The following is a 21085-nucleotide window of genomic DNA, read 5'->3' as shown; positions in this document are numbered from 1 at the left end:
CTTAGCATGTTCTTATTTTTATTGCTTAGCCATTTTAAAATTTTGAATGATCAAATTTTGCAGGTTTGAAGTGATAGCTCCTGTCTACCTCATAATGTAAAAGTCATCCAGATTTCTGCAGAATTTTTAAAAATACAACCGAAATTTATAAAGAGATAGATAATTTTTTAATTAACAGTTTGCGGTGCTCCGGGTCTCCATACAAAGTCTTATTATGAAGTCATAATTGTAATTATATAGTTGAAATTTAATCAGGTTTTACATTTCCCAGTTCACATTTAGTAAAGGATTAGAAATATGCTAATAATGATTATCAATGACGCAACTTCAACTTAGTTCTTAGCTTGTCCACGAACTTTACGGACAACCCTCGTAAGTTATGAAATATCATGAATCGTCTCTACACTGTATAGTAATGCAAGGATTTATATTTCATAACATTTATAAAGGTTACATTTGTGCAGTGAGACTTGACTGCTGAATAGAACTGTAGCTTTATAAGGTGTTACGAGTATATCTATATCTTTGACCATAACGGTACGGTCAGAAACTAAAATATGAAACCATAACGCTATAGTTCTGCAGCTAATTTAGAATAATCTACTGTTTGATATAAGATCAGGGGCGTAGCAACAGGGTGAGGGGAGGGGGGCTGGCCACTTTTTCATTTTTTTTAATTATTATTATTATTTTTTGGCTTGCCAACTTTTTTCAGGTAAGTAAAAACAAATTTCTGTGGCTGCCCCCCAACCCCCCCAACCCCCACTTTTTAAAACGATGCTATGTGCCTGAAGATAAGATGAATGCTGCATTTATTTTAATTTATATTGGCAATCTGTATTGTATATGTTATAATTGTTAATTAATTCAAGAAATCAAAGCCTTAGATGAAGATAAGTAATTGAAGGAATTTTAAGGAAAACGAACGCGGTTTTTATTTATCAAAGCTACATTGCCTTTCAAGTTTTTAACGTCACATTTTCAGTGTCGGGAAAAATGGGCAGATGTTCGAAGTAGGGCTGGGGATTTTGTTAATCTTTAGATATTATTTATAACTTTATTACTATGTCAACAACCCTTTAAATAAAATAGACAATGCAAAAATATATATATTCCTGATATATACTGAAAGGAAAAAGAAATGCATAATAAACTTTTGAATAAAATTAAAACGTTTATTTCCAATATGTTTTCCAGTATTGTTATCAAACATTTAAATTCAACTTTAAACAACAAGTAATCAAAATTTTGTGTGACTTTAACTGATAATTTCCTGAGTTATTGAAATTGATATGTCGATAACCCCCAAAATTAAAATAAAAAAAATATCATCATCTCCCTTGCGCATCAATAACAGCCTTGATTTTCTTGTGCATTGGGTTTACTGGAGCATTTATCTTTCTCAAGGATTATCATTAAAGCCTTCCGACGGTAGTCTTAATGGTTGAGAGTAGCTGTATTATTCAAAAGCTAACAAATCCCCCCGCCCAATGAATCCCACGAATTTTTGATTAAGGATAGAATTTAGAGAATATAGCTGATTTGGTACACGTGAATATTTGTAAGGAAGTATCAACAAACATTGGCTACATTTTCTCAGCGTGAACATGCTAAGAACAATACGCATACGGCGCGTACGTGTGCGTGTGAGAGTAAAATCGACGTAAAGTTGCTAACCTTGAGTACCAAATTAGAGCAGAGAGTTTCTGTCAGTATTAGGGTAAAAATATGAGTAGGATTGCCTGACGTAAAAATATCGGTTTCAGTGATATTGACTTGACAATAACCGAGGTAGCATGATGAAAAGCCCTATATTCTTGTGACGTTGTTACTCGCCAACGTCACCCTCATGGTTGGTTGGAAACCTTTTGAGTTACTCTTTGACAACCGAAAAAATAACTTTTTTGGTTAAAAAGTTAAAAACAAAGTGCACAGCAACATGTTGTTGCCTTTTTTCACTTATACAACTCAATTACTAGACCCCATGTCACTTCCGACATCTATACCATGCTTGCAAGAAATTTATACTGACTGCAAATATCGGAAAACAGTGTCTATAACTCTAATGCATCTCTTGGCACAACAAAATGTGATCACAAAATTGTCTTCAACAACATGCATGTGTGTTTCGTTTTTTATCACTTCCCCTTAGTGACATCATACATTTCATGGTTGAGTAATTTTGACCAGCGACTTTAGTGCACAGTAACCAAAATACACATTTGACCAATTTTCATAATTTTTGGCGCAATAGTTAAATTTTTTTCGCTATTATGCTATTATGTGTTTCTTTTTCCTTTCAGTATGTATTCTATTTAATATTTAAGAAGTCATAATATAAATTGAAGTATATCTTGCTGATCAAAAATCCAATGATTATTTTACTTTTCCTCTTATATATATAACACTCTTTCTTGCATTGTAATTTAATCAATTGACTCATTTGTTATAAATATATAAAACAATTTATTGGTAGATAAAACATAATAAAGAGGAGTACTCAAATGTTGAACTCGTATTTGATTGGTAATCTGGATTTTGAATCTCCAAACTCGAATTTCGAATCTCGTATTCCAAGCCTCGAATCTCGAATGAGCCTTTTGATTGGTTAATCTGGATCTCGAATCTCGAATTTCGAATCTTGTATTTCAAAACTTGAATCTCGAATGAGCCTTCTGGGCTTTCGTAGGGATCGCGCATTTTTCGTGTTTAGCGCGTTCAAAAGTGAATCTAGAATTTTCATTTTCCTTTCAAAAGAAGAGCAATCCATTTGGTTTGTGATTTTTTAACGATTTTGCATTAAATGTTGGCAAGAAATAGAAAGCGATAGTTTTACGGATGAAGAATCTGTAACGTTTTGAATAAAAACGTGCATATCAATTTAAACAATAAATTTACCTATTTACAAGAAACTTTAAATAGGAACAAATTATATCAAAATAATGTGCTTTTCCTATAGATTTTTAATATTTCATTGATGTTGATATCAAACTGCATCCTTTGGAGCTAGTTATTAAACAACAAGTTCAACAGAAATGTCAAGCGTCTATAATGACGTGCAAAAATAAGACAATGCCTATTTTCGAGTCCTTAAATGCTATTGTTTTCCCCATCGAATACAGAAATAATTGAAAGTTCATAATGTGCTACTTTAATCGACCAGATTGAATGTCAGAATAATAAATTTACTCCATTAGTTAATATTTTACGCAACATTTAGGAGGTTCAACATTTTTGTCCAGTGGACGTTTTTTACTTGTAAAATTCATTCGTTTTGCTTCAACGTAATACATGAAAAAGCGTTTAAGAGTGCTTCGAGTAATTAACAAAATTAATCATATATGTATATAAATCCCAGCGCCTTTTATATTCTTAATTTTAAGTATAAGTAGCCTATGACTTTTAAAACTCGTATTTTAAGTACAAAGAGGTAGAGATAGGGTACCAGTCAAGCAAGTTACACTACTAGAAGCATGACGTCAATTTTTCTGTAGCGCTATGAAAACGTAACGTCAATACATATACTATTGGACAGAATAGCTTCTTTGTTCTTGTGTCCCTCTCACCTTAATATTAAGATCTAAAGAAATCTTAACTTATTAAGTTTACTTTTTTCACAAGATACATAAACCTTGGACAATGAGAATGTCAACTGCGATATCTTAATATATCATTTTTCTTCATTATGAGTTTAAATCACTATCGCTGAAATTTTTAAGGTACATACTCTTATTAAGCTGAAATGATTCATTGATCTACATTTCACATTTAAAGGAAAACAAGTTGTTGTTTTTCTAGGAACTATCACATTGCTTTAAAAGGGTTTATGTGATATAAAAGAATTATTTTTTCTTATTAATGATTTTAACGTCGAATGAATCGACGAATTTTACCACAAAGAATAGGAAGAGTACACACTTATTATCCAAATATAGATGTATGTCAATATAAAATTTAACACCATTGCTAAAAATTAATATTAAAAATCCTATAGGAGCCACTGGGCCACATCGTTATAACCTCCAAACATTGGCTAAAAATGCACAAGTCAGTTCACTATTAAACAATTCACGTGGGGGGTGGGGGGCTGAAATTTTACACTATCGATGCTCTTAAACAATATAATAAAGGACTTTTCAGATTTTCCCCTCCACTGTATAATTATCCTTTTGTACAAATGTGATTCTCTATTGTAGTTCCAACATTCACCAGGGTCATGATTTGAACAACTTGAATAAACACTACCTGAAGATGCTTCAGTATCAAAATGAATTAGCAAGGATTTTCTCTTCCTGTAAAGACTATTTGTTCCTTATAATCTTTTTACTAGCAGACACGAGGCTGTTTCTATATCAATATAACACATGGCTTTGTCATTTCCCCCTATGAAGGTTCATGATCTGAACAAACTTGAATTTTCATTACCTGAAGATGTTTCAATATGAATAAGGTTTGAATTTACTTGAAAGATATCTCTTGCAACATAGGGTCACCCTCACCCTCCTTAATTGTAAAATGCAGGGGTTTGCAAAGATGGGAAAATAATCCTTTTACACCGCACGGGTACGTTTGAAAGAAACAGACCTGCCAATGATTTTAATTAAGTAATATCTCTTAAGGCTCCATACAGCCTTAATTTTATTCCAACTTTACTACAGCACTACTTTTAAAATATAATATTATTATTTTTTAATGAAAGTTCAAAATATTAAATGATGGTAATGATACAATTGAATATATTTTTTTATATTTTTCATATCGCCTCTAATGTTGCTTCACTGTTTTCTTTTAAGCGAAATGCAGAAAAATCGGTGTCAAGATATGACTACATGACTTATCTTCTTCGACATGTTAATAATAAAAGTTAAAAAAAAAAACATTATATTTCATGGCATCTTATAATAACAAAACATAACAACCCTTTTCCTTGGCCTATATGATGATTATTAATTTTAAAGAAAGAAATATATGCCTTTGAATTAAATGTGACAAATTGTTTTACAATTGTTTTAAAAAACAAAATGTTTTAACAAAATAAAATTTCTAACTCTAAGTTATAATAAATCGTTTGAATAGTTTACTTGCAAGAGTTGTCTTTCCTATTTCCCCCAGACTCAAAACAAAAGGGTACTTTCGATCATGAAGCACTTTTCATTAGTTAAATTTTGTGATATACGGTTGAAAAAAATACTAAGACATTCATTGCAGGCAACAAAATAATTTCTGCATATGATCCATTTTTTACCTTGACTTCTTAAAAATGTACTATCAATGTGAATTCAAATTCATATAACAAAGAAATCTTAAAATTTCCGAGAATATGTAAAGATAGGTTAAAAATATATATTATATTAATTTCTACACTGTATATTATTTTCCTACTTTTATATTTGCTTCCTTAAGGTCCTTACACACCAAGCTGCGTTCACACGGAGTCATTACGGCGTTGTTAAAATTTTAAAATCGCCGTGGAATCGCAGGAAAATTGCTCAAATTATGTAAAATTTTCAGAAGATGAAGATGTCACTGCGTCCCTACGGCGACGGACGCGATTCTACGGCGATTTCACGGAGTTCTACAGCGTTTTCACGGAGATCTCTCGGCGATTGACTGCGCTTTCGCGGAGTTGTCACGGCGCGTAAGGAGTTTTCACCTCGTGTTCACGGCGTTCTCACTGCGCTGGCTGCGTTCACAATACGTTCACAATGCGTTTTATACTCAATTATATAAATTCAGAAGGAATGTAATACATTTTTGTCACACGATGAAAAGAAATATTCTTAACAAGAGGCCCATGGGCCACATCGCTCACCTGAGAATCTTTGACCATTCTGTTCTTTACCAGATTTCCCCCTTGTAATACATACTGTGACCCCACCCTACCCCAATGATAATAATTTAGACAATTTGTAATCTACACTACCCCCAGGATGCTTCCAAGTTAACGCTTTTCTAGCCCAGTGGTTCATGAGAAAAAAAGATTTTCAAAGATTTTTCCTGTATATTTCAATGTAAAAATTTGATTCCCCGATGTGGCCCCGCCCTACCCCCGGGGGTCATGATTTGAACAATTTAGAATCTACACTACCCAAGGGTGCTTCCACATAAGTTTCAGCTTTTCTGGTCCTGTTGTTCTTGAGAAGATGATTTTTAAAGATTTTTCCTACATATTTCTATGTAAAACATTGATTCCCCATTGTGGCCCCGCCCTTCCCCCGGGGGTCCTGATTTGAACAATTTAGAATCTACACTACACCAGGGTGCTTCCACATAAGTTTCAGCTTTTCTGGCCCAGTGGTCATGATTAGAACAATTTGGACTCTATCATGAGCTAATAATTAAAAATGTTCTATTTAAATGATTTAGTACTAAATTAATAATAGTTAATAATAGTTTTATGATTAATCTCCTTTTTTTCAATTTTATCGGTTCAGATGTGTTGTTAGTTGTTTTTTTTTATTTAATTATGAATGTAAAAAAAAATTAAACACACTGAAAAGTTTTCTACAAAATTTAAGTGAAACAAGCTAATTCAAAGAATGTGTGTCCCCCGCTTAGGGAAAAAAGTAAACCAGTGCGGGGGTCGGAGGGGGGGGTCGTATCCCGTTGACTGGATTTTTAGAATTATTAAATGTATACATGTATACTGAAGCAAATAAAATATGCCATATCGATATAAAGGTTTGATTGCTAATTCTTTATTATGTGTATTGAAGAGTCTTTTTATATGGAATATTCATCACACTGTAATGATGATTATATGAGTTTGTACAAGCCAGACCTCATAAATTTTTCATTACACGTGCTGAATACTATCATTTAGTAAAAAAAAAAACCTATTTCGAAAAAAAAAAAAAAAGATTATGCCTAAACGGGAATGCGAACCCGGGCCCTCTCACATGTGAAGCGAGTGACATACCCACTATACCACGGCGCCGCTTTTAAATAATTGAAATTATATGCAAAGATAACGTTACATACATGTATATATTCACGTTTGATATTGTCAAAATTTTACACAATGCATGGTGTCTCATTTAACCTTCATTAAACAGTTCTATTAGATGTAATAAGAATATAAAGTCCACCGAGAACCTGTTTTATACGTAATTTATACGTAATAACTCGCCTCATGCCCCTATGCTTAAAATAGCGACATGTAATACAATAAATACTAATAAAACAAGCGGGGCGGGACACTTTGAGAGGGGTGAGAGAGGTCCTAGGGAGTTTTGGTATAAAATTACATTGCAAAAGCTCAAAATCTTCTTAAAATATCGCCTGGAAAAGATAGTGTTTCATACAGACAGAATGTATAAATTTACAACCTTGAACTTTGACCTTTTGACCCCAAAATCAATAGAGGTCTTCTTTAGGCCACAGGGAGTTGTTATGTAAAATATCATTGCAAAAGCTCAAAGGGTTCTCGAGATATCGCGTGGAAACGAAAGTGTTATAACAGACAGAATTTGCGAATTTATGACCTTGACCTTTGACCTTTTGACCTCAAAATCAATAGGGGTCTTCTTTAGCCCATAGGGAGTTGCTATGCAAAATTTCATTGCGAAAGCTCAAAGGGTTCTCAAGATATCGTGTGGAAACGAAAGCGTTACAGACAGACAGAAAGACGGACGGACGGACGGACGGACGGACACACATTTGGTTATATATTGGGTACATCAAGTCCAAGTCCTATTGGATACTGCTTATTGGATACAAAAAAGTGTACACACGAGAGAGCATTATTTGGGTAGTTACTGTTCAAATCTTATTGGATATTAATCCTGGTGTCCGTATTTTATTGGGTTTTTTCTTATTGTTTTTTATTCATTTCAAATTTATTATATATTTAATATTTGCTGGTAAATTCAGACAAGACTAAAAACCTTTGGTTTTGAACCCATAATTTTGTCAATTTCTGGGATATAGCTCTTTTATTGTAACACCTAACTAATTTGTTCTTAGCAATAAGGATATACACCTGTATATTTCAAAATAACTAATATTAAAATATATGAATACCTAAGTGCAAAAAAACTCAATTGTGAAAACACAACTCAACACATCTCAGACTCTGTTCAACCTTTCTTGAATAACAAAATTTAGTATTTAAGGAGAAACCTTTTTGAGTCATGACCAATTAATAATAAGCAAATGCCCATTACATGTTGGACAGAATGAAGGTATCCAACAGGCATTGGACAGGTGTCCTATACCTGTTGGGTTGTATTTTGACGAAAGGATTAAACTACCCAAGAACAATTGAACATGTGTACATTGTCCAATTCTATTTGGGTTTCTTAAATCTCCTCATCAAAATACAACCCAACAGGTAATGGACACCTTTCCAACTCCTCTTGGATATCTACATCCCACCCAACAGTTAATGGACACTTGTCCAATTCTTCTTGGGTTTCTTGAATTGTTTCATCAGAATACCACCCAACAGGTAATGGACATCTGTCCAACTCCTCTTGGATATCTACATCCTACCCAACAGGCAATGGACACTTGTCCAATACTTCTTGGGTTTCTTGAATTGCATCATCAAAATACAACCCAACAGGTAATGGACACCTGTCCAATTCCTCTTGGATATCTTCATCCCTTCAATAGTAAATAAACTAAATGGTATTGGACATTTTTCTTGGGTTACTCAAATTTTTTTTCATAAGAAAGAAAACCCAATAGGTATTGGACATTGGTTCAACTCTTCTTGGATATTACATCCCAACATTAGAATAAAACCCAACAGGTGATGTTTACCTGTTCTTCTTGGGTTACTTATACCCTTTATTTAAATTGTCAAATTTGTCTTGGATATTTATACTCTTGCACTAGATTGCAAACCCAATAAGTATGACATTTACCTTCCCTAGTTGAATTCAAATTTATCTGCATAAGCATACATAAGTCCAAAACATATTTAATTCTAACATTCCACATCTCATTCAGTGTACACTTTACAAATGATAGGAAATATATAAGCATTTTGTGCCTAAACTATTTGGCTTTTAAAGAATTTTATAACCATGTTTGCAAAATTTAAATTTAAATATTTTAACCTGGAGCAAGTCATTACAGGTAGAGCAAGATGCTGAAAACCATATTGATAAATAGATCACACCCTTGATAAAATATTTGCCTTCAGTTGCTAAGATTGTGTTGTATTATATGGAAAATTTCTATAATCCTGTTTATTACAGAAACATGTACAATGCATATTTTCCCTGAAATAATAAAAATACTTCTGAGATGTAAAAGAATGGATGAAATAGTCACCGATGTTAAAAGATATTACATGATCTCATTAATCTGGTTTGGAAATCACAAACTTAGTTTTGAAGCCGATAAAACAGTGTCGCACCAGAAAACTCAGTTACAAGTACAATGAATGAATTCGTTGTATCAAAACTTTAAAATAATTGATGCACTATGTCCAGATCTTTTCGACAAATTGGGATAAAGATATTAAATCAAATCATCACTGTTATACGTCTTAGAGCTAGTCATTACATGCCCAAATTTTACATGTAAGACTTTGATCCTATATTTCATTAAATGTCAAAATGGTTTTTTTTTTTTTTGTTTTTGTTCAATACTTTCTTCTTCAAAGTCATTACATGCCCAAATTTTACATGTAAGACTTTGATCCTATATTTCAATAAATGTCGAAATGGTTTTATTTTTGTTTCTGTTCAATACTTTCTTCTTCAGGGTCTCTCATGGCTATACTGTATGATACCTCCATTGACCCTGCTCTTTTATATTGCCATATATTTATCCAGTAGCAGTGGTTATGCTCAGGCAATCTTTGAAATATTCCTCATTTCATGCATCTCCTTCAGTTCTGCATCTGTCCATTTTATTCATTCTGCAATTAGATAAAGGCATTTCTTTGCCGTATAAAACATGTTTTTCTTGACTACAGCAAGATCACCCTTTATGTTGATCAAACCCAACCAAGAAGTAGAAGTATATTTCTTATTCAGAAATATGTATTGATAAATAAAATGGAAGAAAAACTAAATTTTATCAACTCTTTTTTTTCTTCTATGTCTAACTGCATCTTCATCCTACCCCCCATCCGCCATAATTTTATCAAAATGGAATCATCATTCAACACACAAAACGATGTTGCATATTAATTAAACAGTATTTTAGTTTCTGATTGTTAAGAAGTAGATTTTAAAAAGATTTTACACCTATTCCTTGCAAATTTTAGACTTCTAATGTAACACTATCAGTACATTAGGGGTACATAATCTTCAAAAACATCTCTACACTTAATGATAAAGCTTCACATAGTATTGTTTTTAGCCCAATGGTTCTGCTAAAGAGGATTTAAAATTGACCCAAACCTTACTAACTGCTTTGAAATTATATTGACAGGGACAGAGACACACTTGACACTCCATCCCCCCTTCCTGGGGTATGCTTTGCACAAAATTTAATTAAAATTGACTAAGCTGGATAGAAGTTGAAAATATGAAAAATTACAGTCAAACAGATTATGAATAACTTTCAGCACATCAGACATGAAGTAGTGATCCTTAAATAAAATACACCTACAAGATGAAGCTGTTTTATTCCTTTGAAGTGATATCTAGTATTGTTTCTTTTTCTGTATGCCACCTCTATCAGAACAAAATGTTATACATGTATTAACATAACCTATGGCCGTATAATACCCCAGTATTTACTTTACAATTAATTAAGTTCTGGAACCAACCTCAGATGCCCTTAAAACAAATGATTCTAAACTGGCAAAGGTAAAGGGCATCTGAAGAATTTAAAATAAAATGATAGTACAAACAAGCAAACAGTGTGCATGAAAATGTTGGCAAACACTAGAAAAAATACTAAGGTACTTTCTCAAACTTAACATGAATAATAAAGAGGTTTTATATAGCTGTATTGCACATACCAAAAGCTTTCCTGCAGTTAAAGGTTGGTTGCCTAGTAGTTATGTAGTATGTACAAGTTTTTCCCTCTATCTCTTCTAATTTAAGAAGCGAAAATGTCTTTAAAAATCTTATGGTTGGCATGAAGTATTCCTGTTCATTTTACTGATTACTTACAATTGTCCTATTTCTGAGGGTCATCTTCTGATGGGTGTGTTCTCTGCAATGTTCACAACTGAAGTTCCTGTTTGACCTGTTACATATTGAAAATCCTCAATGAACATGATTATGGTTTTAATTTCCATTGTAATTATTGATTACTTTTGTAAAAAAAAAATCTAAACCAATTTATTGTAACATAATACTTAGGAAAATATTTATGCAATATCAATGGAAAAAAGGAATCATTATCTCCAGTTATCCTAAAATCACAAGTAAGCATTAATCATATAAATTCACATACATGTACGTAAACCCATTAGCTTTTTTGTGCTATTAAATCATAGTCATTGCTGTGCAATAAAGGAAATCAAGTACTAATCCACAGCTTTGTGGCAATGAAGTTACTATCCCCGAGTAAAAAGTGACAAGCCCAAATATAGAGGCAAAAATTAAAAAGTAACATTGAAAAAAATTTAATCGTGAAAAAAGTCAGGGGCCCGTTTCATCAAAAGTCGTAAAGTTAAGCCTTAACTTAGGCGTACTTCCGGGGATTACGCCAAAATTTAGTCGGGCGTAATTTGCGTTTCACCAAGTGGCGTAAGTCTAGTCGTAAAAGATACGCTTAGTCACAGGACTAAGTCCTTGACAACGTTGCATTGCGCAGGCGCTAAAACATAAACATTGCCCAAAGTGTACAAACATGTATGAATTGTACCACGTCAAAGTACAGAATAACACAAGTTATAGATAAATTGATACTTGCACTAATTGAAACATGCATGGGTTTATAGTGTTATGTAAGAGACATGCATCTTTTAAGAGACCAATTTTAGTTTTTTACAATATTTCAATAATAAAAGTCTAATAAATTGAAAGGATGAAAAGGACAGTTTTTATATTTAATGACTAGATTCCTTAATCTTAAAAAATTGCCAATATATCGATATTACAAAATCGTATTGCGATACGATATTTTTTGTCATTGTATTGCAATATATTGAAATATTAATAAATTGTAGCACGTCAAAGTACAAATAGAAACTAGATATAAAATTAATACTCATTTTGGATGGGTTTAATTTAATTACAGCCACACCAATTTTAGTTTTTTACAATTTTTCAAAATAAAAGTCTAATAAATTGAAAGGATTGAACAAGGTTAATAAATTCGCAAAACTTGATGGAAATAAATTTTCCCGAAATTGATTTCGCCTTTGATAATAAATTTCATGATTCGATAAATACTGATTCTACAGACAAATACTAATAATTAGTCTGAGACAAAATAAGATATAAAAATTTTAATAAAAAATGTATATGCAAGCAAAAATAATGAAAACAAAATGCAAACGGTTTACCTATGAACACATTTTGAGTCAAGAAATAAATTTTATACGTTTACTACTATGGTAATATATTACATGTTTTAGATAATCCTCTCTGTATTTATTTTTTTTGTCAATTCAACTGATTCATAATTGTTCAGTTATAGAAAAAAAATCTTTACTATCTGCAGATTAAATGTGATGTACCGTTTTAAAAGTACGCAGAGAGAGAGAGAGAGAGAGAGAGAGAGAGGGGGTTTGGAAAAATGACTACAAAGATATTCTTACAAAAATTCTCTGCTTGTGTGGTCTCTGTCTTTAAAATTTAGTTACAGCTACTCTTTATTTTGTTTTCATTAAAATGTAAGTAATGCAGGAAATCAAAAACATTTATATTTTCATCTTATATGTGCTTTATATGCGCTCAAATTATCTTATACTATGTAAGATTTGCTTTTTTAAACAAAATTATGAAAATTAAAGATGTCTTCTGCATTAATGTTTGTCTGAGAAAAAAATTAGGAATAATTCATTCTTGAACTTAACTGTGTATTTATCACCGTCTTACATCGATATTATAAAAGCAATAATTTATTACCACTTTCAAAAATCTCTTATTGTCTATGAGACCCCAACCCCCTCCCTGGGTTGGGGTCTATGATTCGCCGGGAACATCACTTGTCCCAGATACCTAGGAAAATAATTACTTTCGTCCTTAACTAAGTAATCTGTACATTCAATGTTAATTAATCTGCAAATTCGGGAGGTTCTGAACCCTTCCAGATCCACGCATGTGGACGAGAAGTAAATAAGAAGTGGACTCTTCAAACATGACAAAAACTATTTGGTTTTAAGATGGGTTATTTTTTTTGAATTTTTTTCTTAAATGTAGAAAATTACATGAAAAATGATAACTATGCTTTTAAAACCGATTTTTTTTTCAGAAAATATGCTGTTGGAAAATATTTTTGAAAAAAATATACAATTTTAATGGGTCTCTTTTTAGTAAATGAAAAAGAAACTAGAGGTACCGTAAGCAATGAGTTCAATAAAAGATATCCCCCCGCCTTCCATATAAATATAATGGCAGTGTCCATGTTTTGCTGTGGGAAACCCAAAATATGTGTCGGATCAAAAAGTACAATAAGGCACAATGGCAATATATAATAAAGATTCTGTGAAAATTTCACCAAATTTCAATCAGTGATATGAAAGGAGTTGTGGATAGAGATGGGTACCCCCAAAGCGTAACAGATGGACGGACGGACATCCCGATTACTAAATAGTATATACATGTACATATACATGTACCGTCCCGCTTTTCAAGCGGGGTGTAGAAATACAGTTATATATGTAAATTGATTTACAATACCTTAGACATACAATACCACAATCAAATGTGTATGAATGCATTGTCAAAACGTAAGAAATCTCTAATAAGACAATCTTTTCTTCTCAGCAGAAATTTATCAAAATATTATTTGAGTACGTTATTACTCAAATCAACTAAGTCCCCAAGTAGTTGTAACAACCCCCCCCTCCTCTTCATAATATGTATAATTTAATAATGCATTGTTTATATTTTAAATTCTTCTTAGAACCTTACTTTTTCTTTAGAACTCGCTAAAATTAATAAAAAAGCCTTATTTTAACTTTACGCCCTAACTTACGCCTACCCATGAGTAGACGTAAAATTTTGGCCTAAATTTAGTCAGGCGTAACGATACGCTCTTTAATGAAATGCAAATATTCGTGCTAGTCCCGACTTTACGCCGGCGTAGCGCTACGACTGGGCGTACGACCTTTGATGAAACGGGCCCCAGGGTATTAACTACAGATGATTCTTTTTAAAATTAAAGTTTAATTTAATTTTCGCTAGTAAAATTTAATCATATATAAATTAATGATTTAAAAAAATGAAAGAAAGATTTTAAATATTCCTTTTCTGGTCATTCACTAGTTCGTCTAATTAAAACGAAGCAAAAATCATTTTGTTTTCATCCTGAATCATTTAAAGCCATATATGGCGTATGTACAATGAAAATTATTAGACTAAAATTATAAGAACTTATTATTTGTATCATTACTTTATATAAACATGATAAAGATAGAAATTTTCCGTAAATTACAAAATCTAAGTCAATTGCGTTATAAAGATATCAAAATTTAATTTGGATTCTCGGAATTTTCTCCGACTTGGAAGAAAATACAAAAGATTTAAATAACACATTACAGAGAAGATAAAATCGTATTATTAGATAAAACGAGGTGTTCTCCGTGCTCCGAATTGTATGAAAAGCTTTAATTTAAATGTATTAACTATATTTCTTTACTTAATTTTGTATTTTTCAAAAATATATTTTTTGATCAGTTACGCCATATATGGCTTTAAAAAAACGCTACATAATTGCATGACACTTATCATTGAGCTGATTGAGTTAATTATATAATTTAATAATGATATATCTGTGAGGCATATATGTACATGCAAATATTGCTATATTAAACACAAGGAAAGGGGGGAATTCAAATTAGGAAATAAAAGATCGTTTTTAGCTGTAAATCAGTCTTGTAGTACTGCAAAATGGATGCAGTTGTGGATATTTATGGATAATATGAGCATGCTGTCTGGAATATTTCCATATTAGGGAATTTAATAGCAAAAAATGAGTGAAATACCTATATTAAACAAAGGAAAGGGGGGAATTCAAATGGTGCTTTTCATGTATTACATGTGTATTTTAAAAATCCTAATAGCCAAAGGGGATTCCTAGCAGTGCAGAAAACCACTAGCCCCATCCTCAAAAATGGAAGCCCCGGGTGTAGCGCGATGCTAATTACACACCCATCATGTGAAATAGTTATAGTAGCCCTATATCAATTTCAGTATTGTTTTAAATTAATTAAAACAAATGACAAAAACAATAATTTAAAAAAAAATCAAAATAAAGCAGACACTCAGTCAAAATCAAAGACAGAAAGAAGCACTGTTTTGACTGAAAGTTTTTCAGTAATACAATGAATCTCTTAAGTTACATATCAGATGAGATAAACTTACATACAATTATTTAGTTGTAGTCAATTATCCCAATTATTATCATCTCAGCTCACTTTGCGATTGTAATACTGTCTACATTGGTCTACATGAACCGATAATTTACAGCTGATTTATGAACACACGATTGTTAAAATTTTCATTTCCCTTTCCAATATACATTGTCAGAACATACTTAGTTGGTTATGATATAAAATTAAATAATAAACACTTTCGATTTATTAAAGATTATCTAACAATATACGATCATTTACTAAATACTTCTCGCCCTCAAGAGAGTTAAAAAGACAGAGAAAATTCAAAATACAAACAAGTGCAACTTAGGATTAATTGTTCCGATATATCTATTTTAATTTTGTGCACAATTGTTTTCAAAATTACATTAAAATCTATTTTCCTTAAACAAGAACCCAGCAATGGATAAATATTAATCGAATAAACTTACCTTTTCTCTTGTCAATCAGAAAATCTTGTTGACATTAAGTGTTTCTTAGTCGCCATATTTTTTTCCATGAAAACAAACGTTGTTATGATCAGGATCAACGGAAGTTGATTTTCGGAACTCTCGAGGATTTAGAGTTCCGAATGTAAAACTGAAACACAAAACACGGTGCGTCCGTGAAAGCAACTGGACACTTTTTTGGACAAATCGTCGTGTCCAAGTTTTGTTGGGTACTAACCTGCAAATACCCAATTAGGGTGTTTTAAGCATATTCAGCGACACTTCTTATTGGGTATACCCAATAAGCAAAAAGTACCCAATAAGTACAATCTTGGCATGAAAAATACCCAATAAATGCACTCTCGTAAACACGGACGGACGGACAGACGGACGGACACACATTTGGTTATATATTGGGTACATCAAGTCCAAGTCCTATTGGATACTGCTTATTGGATACAAAAAAAGTGTACACACGAGAGAGCATTATTTGGGTAGTTACTGTTCAAATCTTATTGGATATTAATCCTCGTGTCCGTATTTTATTGGGTTTTTTCTTATTGTTTTTTTTTTCATTTCAAATTTATTATATATTTAATATTTGCTGGTAAATTCAGACAAGACTGAAAACCTTTGGTTTTGAACCCATATTTTTGTCAATTTCTGTGATATAGCTCTTTTATTGTAACACCTAACTAATTTGTTCTTAGCAATAAGGATATACACCTGTATATTTCAAAATAACTAATATTAAAATATATGAATACCTAAGTGAAAAAAAAACCTGAATTGTGAAAACACAACTCAACACATCAGACTCTGTTCAACCTTTCTTGAATAACAAAATTAAGTATTTAAGGAGAAACCTTTTTGAGTCATGACCAATTAATAATAAGCAAATGCCCATTACATGTTGGACAGAATGAAGGTATCCAACAGGCATTGGACAGGTGTCCTATACCTGTTGGGTTGTATTTTGACGAAGGGATTAAACTACCCAAGAACAATTGAACATGTGTACATTGTCCAATTCTATTTGGGTTTCTTGAATCTCCTCATCAAAATACAACCCAACAGGTAATGGACACCTGTCCAACTCCTCTTGGATATCTACATCCCACCCAACAGGTAATGGACACTTGTCCAATTCTTCTTGGGTTTCTTGAATTGTTTCATCAGAATACCACCCAACAGGTAATGGACATCTGTCCAACTCGTCTTGGATATCTACATCCCACCCAACAGGCAATGGACACTTGTCTAATTCTTGGGTTTTTTGATTTGCATCATTCAAATACAACCCAACAGGTAATGGATACTTGTCCAACTCCTCTTTGATATCTACATCCCACCCAACAGGTAATGGACACTTGTCCAATTCTTCTTGGGTTTCTTGAATTGTTTCATCAGAATACACCCAACAGGTAATACATCACTCCTCTTGGATATCTAGGCAATGGACACTTGTCCAATTCTTCTTGGGTTTCTTGACTCATACAATACAACCCAACAGTCCAACTCCTCTTGGATATCTACATCCCACCCAACAGGTAATGGTCACTTGTCCAATTCTTCTTGGATTTCTTGAATTGTTTCATCAGATCACCACCCAAAATGTAATGGACATCTGTCCAACTCTTCTTTGATATCTACATCCCACCCAACAGGCAATGGACACTTGTCTCATTCCTGGGTTTCTTGAATCTCCTCATAAAATACAACCCAACAGGTAATGGACACCTGTCCAACTCCACTTGGATATCTACATCCCACCCAACAGGTAATGGACACTTGTCCAATTCTTCTTGGGTTTCTTGAATTGTTTCATCAGAATACCACCCAACAGGTAATGGACACCTGTCCAACTCCTCTTGGATATCTATATCTCACCCAACAGGTAATGGACACTTGTCTAATTCTTCTTGGGTTTCTTGAATTGTTTCATCAGAATACCATCCAACAGGTAATGGACATTCGTCCAACTCCTCTTGGATATCTACATCCCACCCAACAGGCAATGGACACTTGTCTAATTCTTGGGTTTCTTGAGAATCCCCTCATCAGAATACTACCCAACATGTAATGGACACCTGTCCAATTCCTCTTGGATATCTTCATCCCTTCAATAGTATATAAACTAAAAGGTATTGGACATTCTTCTTGGGTTACTCAATTTTTTTTTCATAAGAAAGAAAACCCAATAGGTATTGGACATTGGTTCAACTCTTCTTGGATATTACATCCCAACATTAGAATAAAACCCAACAAGTGATGTTTACCTGTCCAATTCTTCTTGGGTTACTTATACCCTTCATTAAAATTGTCAAATTTGTCTTGGATATTTATACTCTTGCATTAGATTGCAAACCCAATAAGTATGACATTTACCTTCCCTAGCTGAATTCAAATTTATCTGCATAAGCACACATAAGTCCAAAACATATTTAATATTTTAATTCTAACATTCCACATCTCATTCAGTGTACACTTTACAAATGATAGGAAATATATAAGCATTTTGTGCCTAAACTATTTGGCTTTAAAGAATTTTATAACCATGTTTGCAAAATTTAAATTTAAATATTGGAACTTGGAGCAAGTCATTACAGGTAGAGCAAGATGCTGAAAACCATATTGATAAATAGATCACACCCTTGATAAAATATTTGCCTTCAGTTGCTAATATTGTGTTGTATTATATAGAAAATTTCTATAATCCTGTTTATTACAGATACATGTACAATGCATATTTTCCCTGTAATAATAAAAATACTTCTGAGATGTAAAAGAATGGATTAAATAGTCACCGATGTTAAAAGATATTACATGATCTCATTAATCTGGTTTGGAAATCACAAACTTAGTTTTGAAGCCGATAAAACAGTGTCGCACCAGAAAACTCAGTTACAAGTACAATGAATGAATTCGTTGTATCAAAACTTTAAAATAATTGATGCACTATGTCCAAATCTTTTCGACAAATCGGGATAAAGATATTAAATCAAATCATCACTGTTATAAGTCTTAGAGCTAGAGAAAAGTCATTACATGCCCAAATTTTACATGTAAGACTTTGATCCTATATTTCATTAAATGTCAAAATGGTTTTTTTTTTTTGTTTTTGTTCAATACTTTCTTCTTCAGGGTCTCTCATGGCCTATACTGTATGATACCTCCATTGACCCTGCTCTTTTATATTGCCATATGTTTATCCAGTAGCAGTGGTTATGCTCAGGCAATCTTTGAAATATTCCTCATTTCATGCATCTCCTTCAGTTCTGCCTCTGTCCATTTTATTCATTCTGCAATTAGATAAAGGCATTTCTTTGCCGTATAAAACATGTTTTTCTTGACTACAGCAAGATCACCCTTTATGTTGATCAAACCCAACCAAAAGCCAAGTAGAAGTATATTTCTTATTCAGAAATATGTATTGATAAATAAAATGGAAAAAAACTAAATTCTATCAACTCTTTTTTTTCTTCTATATCTAACTGCATCTTCATCCTACCCCCCATCTGCCATAATTTTATCAAAATGGAATCATCATTCAACACACAAAACGATGTTGCATATTAATTAGACAGTATGTTAGTTTCTGATTGTTAAGAAGTAGATTTTAAAAAGATTTTACACCTATTCCTTGCAAATTTTAGACTTCTAATGTAATATCAACATTAACATAATCTTCAAAAACATACACTTAATGATAAAGCTTTCACATTAGTATTGTTTTTAGCCCAATGGTTCTGCTAAAGAGGATTTAAAATTGACCAAACCTTACTAACTGCTTTGAAATTATATTGACAGGGACAGAGACACACTTGACACTCCACCCCCCTTCCTGGGGTATGCTTTGCACAAAATTTAATTAAAATTGACAAAGCTGGATAGAAGTTGAAAATATGAAAAATTACAGTCAAACAGATTATGAATGACTTTCAGCACATCAGACATGAAGTAGTGATCCTTAAATAAAATACACCTACAAGATGAAGCTGTTTTATTCCTTTGAAGTGATATCTAGTATTGTTTCTTTTCCTGTATGCCACCTCTATCAGAACAAAATGTTATACATGTATTAACATAACCTATGACCGTATAGTACCCCAGTATTTACTTTACAATTAATTAAGTTCTGGAACCAACCCTCAGATGCCCTTAAAACAAATGATTCTAAACTGGCAAAGGTAAAGGGCATCTGAAGAATTTAAAATAAAATGATAGTACAAACAAGCAAACAGTGTGCATGAAAATGTTGGCAAACACTAGAAAAAATACTAAGGTACTTTCTCAAACTTAACATGAATACTAAAGAGGTTTTATGTAGCTGTATTGCACATACCAAAAGCTTTCCTGCAGTTAAAGGTTGGTTGCCTAGTAGTTATGTAGTATGTACAAGTTTTTTCCCTCTATCTCTTCTAATTTAAGAAGCGAAAATGTCTCTAAAAATCTTATGGTTGGCATGAAGTATTCCTGTTCATTTTACTGATTACTTACAATTGTCCTATTTCTGAGGGTCATCTTCTGATGAGTGTGTTCTCTGCAATGTTCACAATTGAAGTTCCTGTTTGACCTGTTACATATTGAAAATCCTCAATGAACATGATTATGGTTTTAATTTCCATTGTAATTATTGATTACTTTTATAAAAAAAATCTAAACCAATTTATTGTAACATAATACTTAGGAAAATATTTATGTAATATCAATGGAAAAAAGGAATCATTATCTCCAGTTATCCTAAAATCACAAGTAAGCATTAATCATATAAATTCACATACGTAAACCCATTGTGCTATTAAATCATAGTCATCGCTGTGCAATAGAGGAAATCAAGTACTAATCCACAGCTTTGTGGCAATAAAGTTACTATCCCCAAGTAAAAAGTGACAAGCCCAAATATAGAGGCAAAAATTAAAAAGTAACATTGAAAAAAAGTTCATCGTGAAAAAAGTCAGGGTATTAACTAGAGATGATTCTTTTTAAAATTAAAGTTTAATTTAATTTTCGCTAGTAAAATTTAATCATATATAAATTAATGATTTTAAAAAATTAAAAAAAAAAAAGAGTTTAAATATTCCTTTTCTGGTCATTCACTAGTTCGTCTAAGTAAAACAAAGCAAAAATCATTTTGTTTTCATCTTGAACCATTTAAAGCCATATATGGCGTATGTACAATGAAAATTATTAGACT

The 21085-nt window shown here is 32.3% G+C and overlaps 2 long non-coding RNA genes across 2 annotated transcripts; both read right to left on the bottom strand.

The window, feature by feature from the left end:
* Positions 1 to 9750: 9750 nt before the first annotated feature.
* On the bottom strand, positions 9751 to 16651 carry LOC134258645 (uncharacterized). The gene is made up of 3 exons (XR_009990196.1): positions 15892 to 16651; positions 11082 to 11157; positions 9751 to 9874 (listed from the first exon to the last, which is right to left on the bottom strand). It is a non-coding gene; the product is annotated as an uncharacterized LOC134258645 (long non-coding RNA).
* Positions 16652 to 18327: 1676 nt separating this feature from the next.
* Positions 18328 to 20664, bottom strand: LOC134258644 (uncharacterized). The gene is made up of 2 exons (XR_009990195.1): positions 20389 to 20664; positions 18328 to 19190 (listed from the first exon to the last, which is right to left on the bottom strand). It is a non-coding gene; the product is annotated as an uncharacterized LOC134258644 (long non-coding RNA).
* Positions 20665 to 21085: the final 421 nt, after the last annotated feature.

This window comes from Saccostrea cucullata, unplaced genomic scaffold (genome assembly GCF_032062105.1).
Source record: "Saccostrea cucullata isolate Sc308-1 unplaced genomic scaffold, CSIRO_AGI_Scuc_v1 ctg3124, whole genome shotgun sequence".
In the NCBI taxonomy this organism is placed as follows: Eukaryota; Metazoa; Mollusca; class Bivalvia; order Ostreida; family Ostreidae; genus Saccostrea; species Saccostrea cuccullata.
Note: the sequence above shows the minus strand (reverse complement) of the source record. Positions and strands in the feature narration are given on the sequence as shown.